At 49.2% G+C, this 15,635-nt stretch overlaps 1 pseudogene; it reads right to left on the bottom strand.

The window, feature by feature from the left end:
• The window catches only part of LOC140651435 (granzyme A-like), a 63,532-nt pseudogene extending 49,810 nt beyond the window's left edge, over window positions 1-13,722 (bottom strand).
• Between the last annotated feature and the right edge of the window lie 1,913 nt (window positions 13,723-15,635).

The following is a 15,635-nucleotide window of genomic DNA, read 5'->3' as shown; positions in this document are numbered from 1 at the left end:
TGAGCTGGACTCAGAGCCCTGAACATGAGGTCTCTGTGTATTCAAAGGATAAGTTAAATCCCAGTTCCAGGGGCCTTTGTCATCTTTCTTGGGACTGCAAGCAATGAGCTAGCACAGAATGGCAACAGGATTTAATGCCCTGAGCTGGAGAAAAACAGGCTGTCCTCTGTGTGTGCCCAGAAACCCACTGGGGAGCATGCAGACACCGTCCTGGGAATCTCTAAGATGAACCTGCCTCTGTCATTGCTAAGCTCTTCCCCAGCTTGTGAGGATCCAGCTGCAGTTGGATCCTCACAAACTGACTCTTCTCTTCCCCCTTGTGGCATGTATGACCTGGAGCAAGCAGAAGCTGGGTGTATGCATGCAGACACCCATTCTGCAACAGCTCCTTGGCTGAAACCTGGCACACTCATTTCACCAAGAGGAGCACAAGCAGCTCACCCGCTGCTGTCCCTGCAGGCCATGGCTGGGGTGGGAGTGGTGCTGCACAGCAGCAAAATGGCAATTGAGCAATGGCCTGTCTGGTCTTGGGAGTTTTCATCTCCCCATCCCTGACAGCACAGTCAGGGCTCTGGCAGCAGGGGAGAACCAGCAGCCAGAGAGGCTGCAGCCTGGAAGGGATCTCAGCATCGGCCTTTGGCTACCCTTTGGCTACCCTTTTCCCATAGCACAGGCAGCTTGCTGGCCTCGGAGGAGCTTGCTGCCTCGGAGGAGAACAGGGACAGCATTTTCCTGGTTTCCCAGGGTCTGGATGGGGAAGTTTGAGAGCACAGCGCTCTGCTGTGCAGGAAGCCTGTGTGTTGGACTATGGAGGAGGAGGGGGCTGGCTTTTATCTGGATGGGTGCCTATTTTTTCCTTACACTAGAGGGGAAGGACAGAGGTTTTGCTCTGCACCACAGCTCTGCCATCCCTCACACACTCTCCCTGGAGCTGGCTGCGGGGGAAATGCATGAGCAGGGGTGACAGCCAGGCTGGCTGGTGCAAGGGGACTGTAGGACCAGGCAGACCCTCATAAGTGGATGAAATCTCAGTGTACACACAAAGTCCTGACAGGGAGAACTGCGCAGGCACCTCACATTTTAGCCAGACAGGCCTTGCATAGCAGGAAGTGTAACGCACCTGTATTGGAGTGACAAGGTTTTGGTAGAGGGGGGGCTACAGGGGTGGCTTCTGTGAGAAGCTGCTAGAAGCTTCCCCTATGTCCGCTAAAGCCAGTGCCAGCTGACTCCAAGATGGACCTGCTGCTGGCCGAGGCCAAGCCAATCAGTGACGGTGGTAGTGCCTGTCACGGATGGAGTGATGCACTTCGCTCGTAAGAGAGAAGCAAAAATATACTTTATTGATATAAAACAGTGAGTTAACAAGGTTCAATGGTAAATGCGACAGTGGTTTAACAAGATTCGATGGCAAGGTACACTTGATTATTTACTGCATAGAGGACAGGACAAAACTGTCAGGGAGACCTGACATGAGCTCCAGAAAGCACCCCCTTGCTTTCTAAACTCCTTCTCAGAGAGGAGTCTAGGTGCGGCTGGATCCAATCCTAGTCCCAGACTTGGTCAACAGTTATGTCTAAAGGATTATATGTGCACAATCAATACTTTATATCACTTAGCTAAGATTTCAGAGTTTAGCATGCCATTAGTCACTTACCGAGGATCTGTGCGGCAAGGAATCTCTCAACCTTGAGGAGTAAAATTGAGAGGTGAGCCTACTCAAGGGGAGATCCTGGTGTGCAGCCTGCTGCTGTGCAGGAGAGCTCCAAGGGCTCTTGGGCTGCTCACTATTTATGGGGGTAAGATGATTGACCCATAGTCATATTTGCCCTTGGCTATTGTGTTCTTATCTGTCTTCCGAATCCACTTTCAGGCAGATGCAGCCATCACGACCAGACGCATCCATTATGAAGACCACTGGTGGTTATCACTTGAGCAGTGTTTTGGAGATAAAGGTCAGGTTGAAGGGGGAGCACAGCGTCACAGTGTCTCTGTGATAACGTATTTAAGAGGGGGGAAAAACGTGTGCAACTGCAGCCGTGTCAGAGGAACAACTCTGCAAACACCAAGGTCAGTGAAGAAGGAGGGGGAGGAGGTGCTCCAGATGCCAGAGCAGAGATTCCCTTGCAGCCTGTGGTGAAGACCATGGTGAGGCAGGCTGTCCCCCTGCAGCCCATGGAGGTTAATGGTGAAGCAGATATCCACCTGCAGCCTGTGGAGGACCCCATGCTGGAGCAGGTAGATGTGCCCAAAGGAGGCTGTGACCCCGTGGGAAGCCCACACTGGAGCAGGCTCCTGGCAGGACCTGTGAACCTGTGGAGAGAGGAGCCCGTGCTGGAGCAGGTTTGCTGGCAGGACTTGTGGCCCTGTGGGGGACCCATGCTGGAGCAGTCTGTTCCTGAAGGACTGCAGCCTGTGGAAGGGACTCACGCTGGAGCAGTTTGTGAGGAACTGCAGCCCAGGGGGAGGAGTCACGTTGGAGAAGTTCATGGAGGACTGTCTCCCGTGGGAGGGACCCCATGCTGGAGCAGGGGAAGAGTGTGAGGAGGAAGGAGTGGCAGAGACAATGTGTGATGAACTGACTGCAACCCCCATTCCCCATCCCCCTGCGCTGCTTGAGGGGAGGAGGTAGAGAAATCAGGAGTGAAGTTGAGCCTGGGAAAAAGGGAGGGGTGGGGGAAAGGTGTTTTAAGATTTAGTTTTTATTTTCTCATTACCCTACTCTGATTTGATTGGTAATAAATTAAACTATTTTCCCCAAGTCGAGTCTGTTTTGCCTGTGATGGTAATTGCTGAGTGATCTCTCCCTGTCCTTATCTTGACCCATGAGCCTTTCCTAATATTTTCTCTCCCCTGTCTTGCTGAGGAGGGGATTGATAGAGTGGCTTTGGTGTGTACCTGTCTTCCAGCCAGCGTCAACCCACCACAGCACGTCTCTGGGGTGGTGACCTGAAGATTTGGCAGCTGGGGTTCCCAGGGAGATGCTGTGTCTCCTGTACTCCTGTAGCTGGACCAAGATGCGTCGGTGCCTAGCTCCGTCCCTCCTGCAGGGATGCTTTCGAGGGAGCCATCCCCTCCCCGGGCTCCCCTGCTGCTCTGCCCAAGTGTGTCCGACACACCATGCAGCTCTGAGCTCTCCCCACATGTGGCAGAGACCTTGTGGAGGAGCAAAGAGGCTGGAAGGACATGCTCATCATACTCATTTCCACAGACCTCCTCAGCTAGGTGCAAGTCCGGGTGCCTCAAAGTATCATGTCTGGGTGTCTAAACTCTCTTGGTGGCTGGAGATGTCCAGGAGCCAAAGGCTGGAGGCACCCTGGGGCTGATGCTGGAGCAGCTGCAGGAGCGAGGGAGCATGTCACACCAAAGAGGGTGGTGACAATTAGTTCCAACCACAGCAAAATGTAATCACGGAATTGTTCAGGAATAATTATGCCTTGATAACAAAATTACACATTCTATTTCCTTGATTGCTATTCTTTTTAAATATAATTACCATGCAAATTGCACAGCGTAAGAAAGCCCAGGTGATTAACAGAGCCATGGGGGCCTTGGGTGCAGACTGAGGTGACTGCAAGTACATATATCTCTGGTTGCTTGTCTGTCCAGATTTGCACTTGGGAGATGTCCTCACGTGATCAGTGACTGTAAAGTGAGCTCAGCTCAGAGAAGTGAGGAAGGACTGAGAGACACATGGCTTCAAGCTGACCAGCTATCTGCCAGTGGGTCTGGGGTGGGCTCTGCTGTGAAGACCTCTAGATGCAGTGTGGGACAAACAGGGGTCTGACTTGTAGCTCACCTTCAGGAACTGCCCTGCACATGAGTGCCCCAGAGTGAGGGATTCCCCCAACCATTCAGTATCCCTGTCCAATTCAGTGTCCATCCCACATCCTTCGTCGTGGTGTCTGGGCACCTGCTTAGCTTTGCATGCTCCTACGGCTTGTGGTTCATCAGCATCTCTCTTCCAGCTCTCACTGTGCAACTACCTGCACAGGTAGGAACTAGAAGATGCTCTTTTCTTCCTTCCTTCCTCTTTCATCAGCACATAGGTATCTGAAGGACATGAATGGGAAGGCAGAGGAAGATCTGTTAAGCATAATGAAGTGGAGGTGTATGACAGAAACTGCTGAACAGTTTGCCAGGGAGGGCTGGGAGCGTTATCACCTGAGTCAGTGAAAAAGCTTCTGAACAAGCCTGCAGCATGGAAGGACGATCTCACAGATGCCCTATGGGACAAGGTCGGCTCCTCGCTGCGAGGACTGGGAGCCGGGATGCTCAGCCCCAGGGACCTGTGCAGGGTTAGTCTTCCACATGGTCTCCTACCACCTCCTCGTCTGCACTCTCCTGAGGTTAATGGACTGGTCTGTTGATGGAGCACAGAAGAGAGAAGAACAGAGAAGTGGTTCTTTTCTCCTGTTCTTCTGATTCAATTAACATATTTCTCATTTAGCAGGCAGCAGGGCTGGGGACCATTCGCCACAGTCTGTGTGCCTGGGAAGCCCTCTCATCATCGCGGGACAAGCCCAGGCATCGTCAGCTGTTTTCTGTTTTGAAAATGAATTCATCTGTGGTGGAAGGTGGGAGGCAGACCATGTACAGATGCTTTGGCATTGAAGTAGCAGGTACGGCGCTGTCCCTAGATGCCTTTTTCTTTTCTGACCTGCTGATGCCAAGCCACGGGGTTAGAGGGGAGCACAGGCCTGAGAGTAATTTTGCATTAGAGTCCCATATCCCCCCAGCCTGCATTTTCCTACACCACACAAGTCCGACTCCGTTGGACCTTCTCACAGCATCAAAACATTTTGCTTCAGTCCAAATTTTCTGTTGTTTCTTATTTTGTTTGTTTGTTTAATTTTCACTCTGTGGAAAATTTCAAAACAGTGACTGTTCGATACCTTTTGGGGAAAAACAGCCAGACACTGCAATGTTAGGATTCCCCTTGGAGCGAAAAATCCCACATCTTGGTGGGAGACGTCAGTGCTTCAATTCAGCTCAGGCAGGAGGGTGGCAGGGGATGGAAGTCCTGCAATGATGTAGCTGGGCCCCTTGGCAAAGGCTGGGAGGAGGCTTTCAGTGCCCTGGGTGTCTCCTGCCCTTGTTCTTCAGGAAACAGAGCCTGCAAGCCCTCAACAGCTCCACTCGCTGGCACTACAAGGCGGTTGGGATGCTGGCTCCATGCAGGTCACTTGCAGAATGAGCCCTGTTTCCAGTTTGCTTCTCCAGGGCTCAGAAAGGAGTCCCCTTTTTCAGGTGAAGCTTTTCTCCCATCTTCCCTCTGCGTGTCCTCCTTTTACTCTTGACTACACATCACCCCAAGTACAATGACCTTCTCTTCCTCCTTTGTCCCTTCTGGGGTCCCATATCTTTTCTCTGCTTTCCCAGCAGGGCTCTCTGCCCTTTCCTTGCCCCCAGAATCTCCTTTATTGCACTGCTGCTACTCAAGGCATTGGGTGGCATGAAATAGGGAGGGACAGGGGTGCCTCCTCCACCACCTCTCCTGCAGAAGCCTGAGATGTCGCAGCACTGTGCCCCTGGCAGTGCACTGTGCAGATTTTCTGTTCCACCTTGCTTTCCATGTTGCTTTGACCAGCAAAGAAGGAACTAGCGGTGCCCATTGCTGCTTGGTGTCAGGATTGGTGCAGTGCGAGATGAGTGCTCAAGTACTGCTTGCAAACTAGAAAATGTGTCCATGGTCAAGGCTTCTTATGGGAAATAGCACCATGACCCAACATCTCCTTCAGGCCCACTCTGCTGCCTTTTGTTCCCTCTCAGCTTCAGTGGGCTCCAGCACCCTGTCTCTTGTGGATGCCTTGGGGCTCTCTCTCTTTCTCCAGACCTTCCCCATCCCTGGACGAGGCCTGTTAATTCCCCACCTTCTTCTGCCCCCCCGGGCCATTTTTTAACCCCCTCCTTTCATCAGTGTCACTTAGGGCTGGCCCCACTGCGGTTTCAGCACACAGCTGCTGGCCTGTAGCACTGCAACTAGCTGTCCCAGGACTCAGCAGCAGCTCCTCTGAGAAGACAAATCGGTCATTATGCATCTGAACAAATAGATTTCATATTCCAAATGGAGACATCTGTCAGCAGCTCCATTCCTCTGGGAAGTAATGAATGTCAAGCCATTTAAGAGCCCTTTCCTAATGATGCCCCTGGTGAGCAGCCATGAAGATGTATACACCCAGAGCTCAGCGAGAGTTTGCTGGAGACTTTCAGGGTAGAGCGGAAGATTAGGAGGCATTAGCAAAGCAGAATTGCTTGTTCCAGCACGTCCTCCAGAGTCCTGCACAGCAGAAAGGGAGCACGAGGCATGGGCTCAGATTAAAGGCTTCTTGACAAGCTGGCTTTGCCTTTTGACAGAGGAGAAAAATGATTGCACATACATGCATGCACATGAATGAGGGGAGATCGGCCATTCTGCCTGACTTGTACATTTTGTAATGGAGAGCCTCACTGGAAGAAGAAAGAGGAAAAGATGAAGTAGTGCAAAGGGAATGTTTGACCTGCCATGGTGCTTATTGAGTGCAGACCCTGCCTGCAACACGTGAAGGTTTGTCCTGGTACTAGTCCCTCTGCTACCCATATCCCCTAAAGGGCAGTTCTCTGCAGGGCTGGGGGAAGATTACCCAGATCTGGGGACCCTCTCCCAGGTCAGCAGGCTGCAAGAGCTGCCTGCCTCCCCCAGCAGTGCAAAGAGGCTTGGTGTGGGCTGGGAGCCAGCCCTCACAGCCAGGACTGTCTCCAGGTGGAGGAACCTGGTTCCCTGCTCCCGGATGAAGGGCATGGAGAGGCAGCAATGTCTGAAGCCCATCTGTACAGCAAGTCCATCACTCAGCTTTTTCCTACTGCCCCCTACTGGTACTCTGCCCTGGAAATCAAACATTTCACATCATTGAAAACAGCCGGGATGTAACACCACCCTGGACAGACATCCCCTCCCATGCCCTTCTTTGCTAGATTTGGTCCAAATTTGCAAGTGATTGGGGTTTTCCAGGAAAATTGGCAAATTGGGGTTTTCCAGGAAATACACCTGTGCTGAGCACTTTGGAAACTTCTCCTATCAGATGTGTGATGTGGCAAGTTCTTAAAAAAATAACAGTTGCATTTTGGACAAAATAAACCAAAACAAAACATTCACACCAGGTAAAGGTAACCAGAATCAAACTCCTGGCTGCAAGAAGCATGGGCAGTTTTAATTAGCATTCCCTAACACCCCTGAACTTAAACACCCACACTGATAACTACTGCCTGTATATGAAATGTGGCCCTTCTAAATGTGTTTTCCAACCTGTGTGTTATCTCTTCAGATGGAGCCATTTATATTAAGAGAAGAAAAATGCAAGTGTCCAGAGGCCACCTTTAATAAAGTACTTGATACAGTGCCCTGCAAAATCTTACATGGCAAATGAATTCTAATTGGATTGGATACAAGCTGAGACACTTGACAGAAAATTGGCTTAAGGTGTGTAAACACAGAGCCATGATAAACTACAAGGACCACGTGGGGAGGGAGGTGTCCAGAAGGTGCCACAGGGATCGATGTTAGAGCTCGTTTAGTTTAACATCTTTATTAATGACAGGGAAGGAGACATAATTAATAACATCCTGGGATGTTATTAATTATTATACACATTAATAACATCCCGGGATGATACTAAACAGTGCAACTCCCTAGACAGAGCCGAGAGGAGGAATTTGCAGAGCAAGGGCTGACCCTGCAAAGCTGCTTCCTTTTTGTTGTCAAGGTCAAGGGAAAAATTGGGGACAGGCTGTGGGTTGGGTTTATGTGGCAAGGTTTTGGTAGCAGGGGCTACAGCGGTGGCTTCTTTGAGAAGATGCCAGAAGCTTCCTCCATGTCCGATAGAGCAAGTTCCAGCCAGCTCTAAGATAGACCTGCTGCTGGCCAAATTTGAGCCAATAAGTGATGGTGCTAGTGCCTCTGTGATAACATATTTAAGAAGGGAAAAAAAACTTGCTGTGCAACAGCAGCCAGAAGACAGTGAGGATATGCAACAACTCTGCAGACACCAAGGTCAGTGAAGAAGGACGGGGAGGAGGTGCTCCAGGCGCCAGAGCAGAGATTCCCTTGCAGCCTGTGGTGAAGACCATGGTGAGGCAGGCTGTCCCCCTGCAGGCCATGGAGGTTAATGGTGGAGCAAATATCCACCTGCAGCCCATGGAAGAACCAACGCCGGAGCAGGTGGATGTGCCCAAAGGAGGCTGTGACCCCATGGAGGCAGGACCTATGGACCCATGGAGAGAGGAGCCCATGCTGGAGCAGGTTTGCTGCCAGGACTTGTGACCCCGTGAGGGACCCATGCTGGAGCAGTCTGTTCCTGAAGGACTGCAGCCTGTGGAAGGGACCCATGCTGGAGCAGTTTGTGAGGAACTGCAGCCCAGGGGGAGGAGTCACGTTGGAGAAGTTTGTGGAGGACTGTCTCCCGTGGGAGGGACCCCATGCTGGAGCAGGGGAAGAGTGTGAGGAGGAAGGAGTGGCAGAGACAATGTGTGATGAACTGACTGCAACCCCCATTCCCCGTCCCCCTGCGCTGCATGAGGGGAGGAGGTAGAAAAAATCAGGAGTGAAGTTGAGCCCAGGAAGAAGGGAGGGGTAGGGGGAAGCTATTTTAAGATTTGTTTTTATTTTCTCATTATCCTACTCTGACTTGATTGGTAATAAATTAAACTATTTTCCCCGAGTTGAGTCTGTTTTGCCTGTGATGGTAATTGGTGAGTGATCTCCCTGTCCTTATCTTGACCCATGAGCCTTTCGGTATATTTTCTCTCCCCTGTCCAGTTGAGGAGGGGGAGTGATAGAGCGGCTTGGTGGGCACCTGACAGCCAGCCAAGGTTAACCCACCACAGGCTGTTTGGAGGAAAAGGGTCTAGAAGAGGAGCCCAGGCAGGCAACATGAGATAAATGCTGAGATACTGAGGGAAATCAAGTTGGAGCAAATCCCATGCCATAGCCCTCTGAGACCCTCTATTTTTCCCCATGAAGGTGCACTACATGCACATACAACAGGCCGTACAAATCTAGCTATGCCTCCACAGCTAGATGCTTCCTTCCAGATGTCGTGCTCCTCCAAGGAAGCTTTAGGCAAGTGTTTAAAATTAGAGATGCTGTCTTTCCCAAATCCAGACATATTGCACTGGTGCTAACACTGTGTCAGTAAGAGGGACAGATAAGTAAGCATGAAGTGATCAGTAGGATCACTGCTTTGGAAATTGGTGATTGCTTGATACTAGCAATTGTAATTTGATTTCATTTATGTAATCTTTTGGAGGACGGTCCTCCAAAGACACATACACACACACACATGCTCAATGCTTCAGAAAGACTAATTTTCCACATCTCAAGGGAATTATGAGCAAAACTGTTGGGGAGGAAGATGAGGGCAGGAAAATGAGATGTTGAATGTTGAACAAGTGGAGATGATGCAGGAAAGAGTCACAAAAATTACTGTGGAGCTGGAAGAAAAACAACCTTGCAATGAGAGATTGAAAAACCTTGATCTGTTTAGCTCATCAAAAAGAAGATTGAGATTTAACTGACTGCTGTGTGTAAGTACCTTCCCAGGAAGAAAATACAAGGTGAGAAAGGCTCTTCAGTCACATGGAGAAAGGAACAAAAGAGTCAACAGCTAGAAATTAATGTCAGAAAAATTCCAGTAAGACTTAAGGCCCAGATTTGCAGCAGATAATGTGACCAGACATTCAGTCAAAATCTCAGGGATGTGGTAACTTCTGGGACATGGTAATTTCTTCACATCTTTAAAGCAAGGGATTATTTTCTGTAACATGCTCCAGTCAAATACATGTTGCTGGACTGAGTTCAGTAGAAACCAGATACAACTACCTGCTACACACAAGAGGGCTGTGCTGTAAAGGGAGTTGTGACAGTTTTCTTCCAGAATTACTTGGCTGAAACAGCATGTTTAAATATCTTATGCTGCATCTCATTCCTTTTCATTCTGCAACTGCTGGCGTAGCCACTAAGCATATATCCTCTTTATAGCCTTAACTCCAGATCTCCATTCCTCTTATTTTGTCCTATCTAGATACTGTAGAGTATTTGGTTTTCTCGTGTTTGCTATTCCAGTGTCTGCATTTACTCCATACTGCTGTCTGTCATTTCAAATCACAGTCCGCTGCTCCCCAGGCATTTTCCACACCTGTGGTTAAGACCTCTGTAGAACAGCTCCTGTTTTACTCCCAGACCTGCAGGAGCCTGTTATAGAAGGAAACTTATGCTGCGCTCCCTATTAGGAAACCTTTACTCTTCTCTGTGCTTGTTAAATGTCTTTTCAGTCATGAAGCTAGCATCCTTTTTGGCAGCACAGCCTCATCTTCTCTTAATCTGAGACAGCTTGATATCAGGTGCATTGAATGCAACTCCTGAGAGGTATTCTTGCTGGCTAAAACTATGGTTAAATGCACCCTCACTTAAAATTGCAGGAGGGGCTCAAATGCTGTGGGAGGGTGGAGCAGTGGACACTAGGGACTGGGACTCTGGAAAGAAGCCAAGATGGAGGAGAAAGGTTGAGGTGTTTTTTTGCTGCTATTATTTAAGTTAACAACAAAGGTAAGGCCCAGAGTGTGGTTAGGCTTGACCCTGCCATTGCACTCTGTAAGGGAGCTTGCTGAATGTGCTGCTGTTTGCACACAGGTCTTGTGCAAGAGAACACATCTGGAGACAGGACCCATCTGGATCAGACCTTTCTCCTGGGGACAGTGCTTGTGTGACTTCTTGGATAACATAAAGTTGTGGGAAACATAAAGACACTTCAGAAATGGGCAGGAGTGATGAAAGGTCTGCAGGGAAAGGCCAGAAGGACGAGTAAAAGGGGGGACTTGCCTGCCAGCAAGAACTTGGGGGGAGAATCACAGAATCATAGAATATCTCAAGTTGGAAGGGACCCATAAGGATCATCGAGTCCAACTCCCTGCTCCTCACAGGACTACCTAAAACTAAACCATATGACTAAGAGCATCATCCAGACACTCCTTGAACTCTGACAGGCTTGGTGCCGTGACCGCTTCCCTGGGGAGCCTGTTCTAGTAACTGACCACCCTCTCAGTGAAGAACCTTTTCCTGATGTCCAATCTGAACTTCCCCTGATGCAGCTTCATTCCATTTCCTCATGTCCTATCGCTGGTCACCAGAGAGAGGAGATCAGCACCTCCCCCTCCACTGCCCCCATTGAGGAAGTTGTAGACTGCAACGAGGTCACCCCTCAGCCTTCTCTTCTCTAAGCTGAACAGGCCAAGTGACCTCAGCTGCTCCTCATAAATCTTGCCCTCGAGGCCTTTCACCATCTTGGTCACCCTCCTCTGGACACGCTCTAATAGTTTGATGTCCTTCTTATATCGAGGCACCCAAAACTGCACACAGTACTCAAGGTGGGGCTGCACCAGTGCAGTGTAGAGTGGGATGATCGCCTCCCTCAACCCGCTAGCTATGCTGTCCTTGATGCACCCCAGGACCCGGTTGGCCCTTTTGGCTGCCAGGGCACACTGTTGACTCATATTCAACTTGCCATCAACCCAAACCCCCAGATCTCTTTCCGCAGGGCTGCTCTCCAGCCTCTCCTCCCCCAGTTTGTACGTATAACCAGGATTACCCCGTCCCAGGTGGAGAATCTGGCACTTGCTCTTGTTAAGTTTCATACGGTTGGCGATTGCCCAGCTCTCTAGTCTATCCAGATCTCTCTGTAAGGCCTCTCTACCCTCGAGGGAGTCCACAGCTCCTCCTAATTTACTATCATCGGCAAACTTACTTAATGTGCATTCGATTCCTGCGTCCGGATCATTTCTAAAAACATTAAGGAGCACTGGCCCTAAATTTGAGCCCTGGGGAACCCCACTGGCGACTGGCCGCCAGCCTGATGTAACCCCATTTACTATAACCCTTTGAGCCCGACCCATCAGCCAATTGCTCACCCAACATATTATGGACTTGTCTAGCTGTATGCTGGACATTTTGTCCAGAAGGATACTGTGAGAGACAGTATCAAAAGCTTTGCTAAAATAAAAAGAACCCCACATCTACTGGCTTCCCTCGGTCAACTAGATGGGTGACCTTGTCATAAAAGGAAATTAAGTTAGTTAAGCAGGACTTTCCCCTCGTAAGCCTGTGCTGTCTATGACCAATGACTGCGTTGTCTCTCAAGTGTTTTTCAGTAACTCCCAGAATAACCTTCTCCATAATTTTACCAGGCACTGAAGTGAGACTGACAGGCCTGTAATTACCAGGGGCTTCCTTCTTACCCTTCTTGAAAATTGGGACAACATTTGCCAGCTTCCAGTCAACTGGGACCTCTTCAGACTCCCAAGACCGTTGAAAAATAATGGAGAGAGGTCCCGCGATAACATCAGCAAGCTCTTTCAGTACCCTGGGATGAATCCCATCGGGCCCCATAGATTTATGCACACCCAGCTGGAGCAGCAAGTCTCAAACAATTTCAGGGTTGGCTGGGAGTTTATCATACCCCCAGTCAAGGTCTTCCAACACAGGGCTCTGGGGGTCCCAGGGCCCATCATTGGTGTTAAAGACAGAGGCGAAGAAGGCGTTAAATGTCTCTGCTTTGTCTACGTCCCTATTTGTGAGGTGACCGACCTCATCAAGTAACGGACCAATATTATCTCTGATCCTCATTTTTTTATAAGGAGGATAAAATATAAAAATATTTTAAAATATTTTCTTAAAGCCCTTTTTGTTGTCCTTCACACTGCTGGCCACCTTGAACTCTAATTGAGCTTTGGCCGCACAAATTTTCTCCCTACAGTGGCGAACAGCATCTCTGTAGTCCTCCCGTGTCGCCTGTCCTTGCTTCCAATGCCCATACACTTTCCTTTTCTGCCTAAGTTCTAGAAGAAGATCCCTGCTCAGCCAAGCTGGCCTTCTGCCCCGCTTGCTTCACTTCCTACACTTTGGAATTGCCTGCTCCTGCACTCTTAAGAGATGGCTCTTAAAAAGTGACCAGCATTCGTGGACCCCAATACCTTCAAAAACAGATTCCCAGGGGAACTTACTAACTAGCTCCTTCAGCATCCCGAAGTCTGCTCTCCCCATATTCAGGGTCGAAATTTTGCTGGCAGTTTTTCTCCTATCACCAGCAATTTGAAACTCAACTACTTTGTGGTCACTGCGACCAAGACAGCCACCAATCACAACTTTGCCCACGAGTCCCTCTCTGTTTACAAACAACAAATCTAGGAGGGCACCTTTCCTAGTCGGCTCCCTTAGTACTTGCACCATGAAGTTATCGTCAACGTGCTTCAGGAATTTCCTGGAACTGTTTGTATCCGCTGTATGATATTCCCAGGTGATGTCTGGGAAGTTAAAGTCACCCATGAGGACAAGGGCAGCTGATCTAGAGATATCCCTTAATTCCTTGTAGAATCATTCTTTGGTGTCGTCGTCCTGGCTGGGCGGTCGATAGTAGATTCCCACAACAACATCTGCTTTATTTGCTTTTCCCTTCATCCTTACCCAGAGGCTCTCAACCGTGTTGTTGCCAACTGCAAGAGCCATACAATCCAACCCCTCCCTTACATACAGCGCCACCCCCCCCACCTGCCCTACCTATCCCTCCTGAAGAGCCTATAACCGTCCTTCACGGCACACCAGTCACAGGACTCATCCCACCAGGTTTTGCTTATGCCAATGATGTCGTAGATCTGGGACTGGGCCAAAACTTCTAGCTCCTCTTGTTTATTCCTCATGCTGCATGCGTTAGTGTAAAGACATTTGAAATGTGCTCTTCATGTGGCTATGAGAAGAAATATTCAATGACCCAAATCCGGACAGCTTCATCTTTTCCTTCGCTGTACCCTGGGGACTAATGCCTGTGAATCTGCCTGCACCTAACTGGGGCACCAGCTGGGGCCCTTACGTTGACATTGCCCTGCAGAAGGAGCAGTCTGTCTTCCCAGCCACGCAGATTTTCTCTTGCCTTATGCTATCACAAAGAGGCTCCATGACCACAACAGCCTTCAAACCCCATGTAGCACCAGGTGTGTGATTGAGCTTGAAACCCAGCTGCTGCTTGAAACTCCTCTGCACCTCTGGGGTCTCTGATGCTACCTTATCACCCCGCTCCCTCTGCTTCTGCTGCAATGGTGGAAGGAACAGGGCACGGGACCCCTGGGAACCCACCATCCTCTCCTCCCTGCTCTCGCCAAGCAGCCTTCACTGCCCTGTGCAATTAGAAAGGTGTCACTGTTTATTTGGTTGGGCCTGCCATGTGACAAACTTGTGTAGTCCTTGAGGGACTCGAAAGTCAAGACAATTTCAGAGGGAAAGTAGAAGTTTCCACTTGTAATTTTCTCATTTTTCCCATCTACTCTGCTGCAGTGATGGGAGGGTGGAAAGAGAAGGAACACACAATGTGGGTGAAATACATCAAACCCAGAAGCTTCATTAACCATTCTCAAGAATTATTATTCAGAAATTCCTGGTGCTCCAAGGCAGGTTTTAGTTGGCTGAAAGCTTTTAAGTGCAGAGCCACTGGATATGGGCCAAAATGTGTGACTGTGATGCTGTCCATGATCTCCTTCAGGCTCCCTGAACTTTTTCCTCCAAGGTGTTCCAGCTGAAGTGTAAAATCAGTACGCTGGGACTGTATATTTAACTGAGTGCTTGTCTTGGGCCAAGGCCTCCAAGACGTACAACACTGCTAGGTATTTCTGGAAAAAGAAAACTAGGAGACAAGAATGAAAACCATGTAAACATCAGCACAAGAAGGGAATAAGCTCATATTGTTGAGTAGAAATAGCATAGTTCCCCTTCTTGCTCCAGGAGCAATCACACAGTAACGATGCATAGCCTGGAAGATCCAATGGATGGCAGACCTTTTCAGATACTTCACAGTCATTCTGATGTTTGGGCAGTCTCCTGAGGGTGGGAGACCCAAGATCCATCTCTCCTCTGATTCACTTGTATCCTATGCATGTACACATGAAATAAATAGGGTCTTCAGCTGGTGTCCATTGCCATTTCTGTTCTGGTGGCTGCCCTGCTTTGGATAAACCATTCAGTATTCATTAATATCCATCTGTCCTCCAATGGTTTCTGGAGTTTAATACAGTGCTTGTTTGGCCAGCAGGAGCCTGGTACTCAAATCTCTGACTGTAGCAAAAAAGGGTATATATTTATCATTTGCAAACCTGTAGTGACAGAGATCCCTAGGTTCTGCAAGGCCTTCAAAGCCCACTTGCTCTCTAAATTCATAAAAATGCTATGATCGCAGCTTAGATCAAACTGACATCACTGTAGCCATGAGCGTTGCTAGCAAGCAGCTGGGGAACGTAACACATAGCATCTCTGCAAAGATAACTTAGGTTGTGCAAGGGTACAAGGGTAGTGCCTACATGTGCCTGGTCTTATTTTGTATTAATTACTTGCTGTTAAAGCACTACCCAGATGAGATCAAGCCTTCTGAAAAACAAGGGACAGTGCTTGCTCCAAGTCTCCATCTCCATCTGAGTGTCCAGACTTACAGTCTGCCTTGAGACAAAAGGTAAAGAGGAGTAACAAGTCTGTAAGTGTTATACAATTGAGAGGGGCAGCTCAGCATGGCCCCACATGCCTTTGCTGAAGGCATTCTGGAGAGTGAACCATTTCAGAAGCCAACCTG

This window comes from Ciconia boyciana, chromosome 4 (genome assembly GCF_034638445.1).
Source record: "Ciconia boyciana chromosome 4, ASM3463844v1, whole genome shotgun sequence".
Taxonomy (NCBI): Eukaryota; Metazoa; Chordata; class Aves; order Ciconiiformes; family Ciconiidae; genus Ciconia; species Ciconia boyciana.
This window is presented reverse-complemented; position numbering and strand designations above follow the sequence as displayed.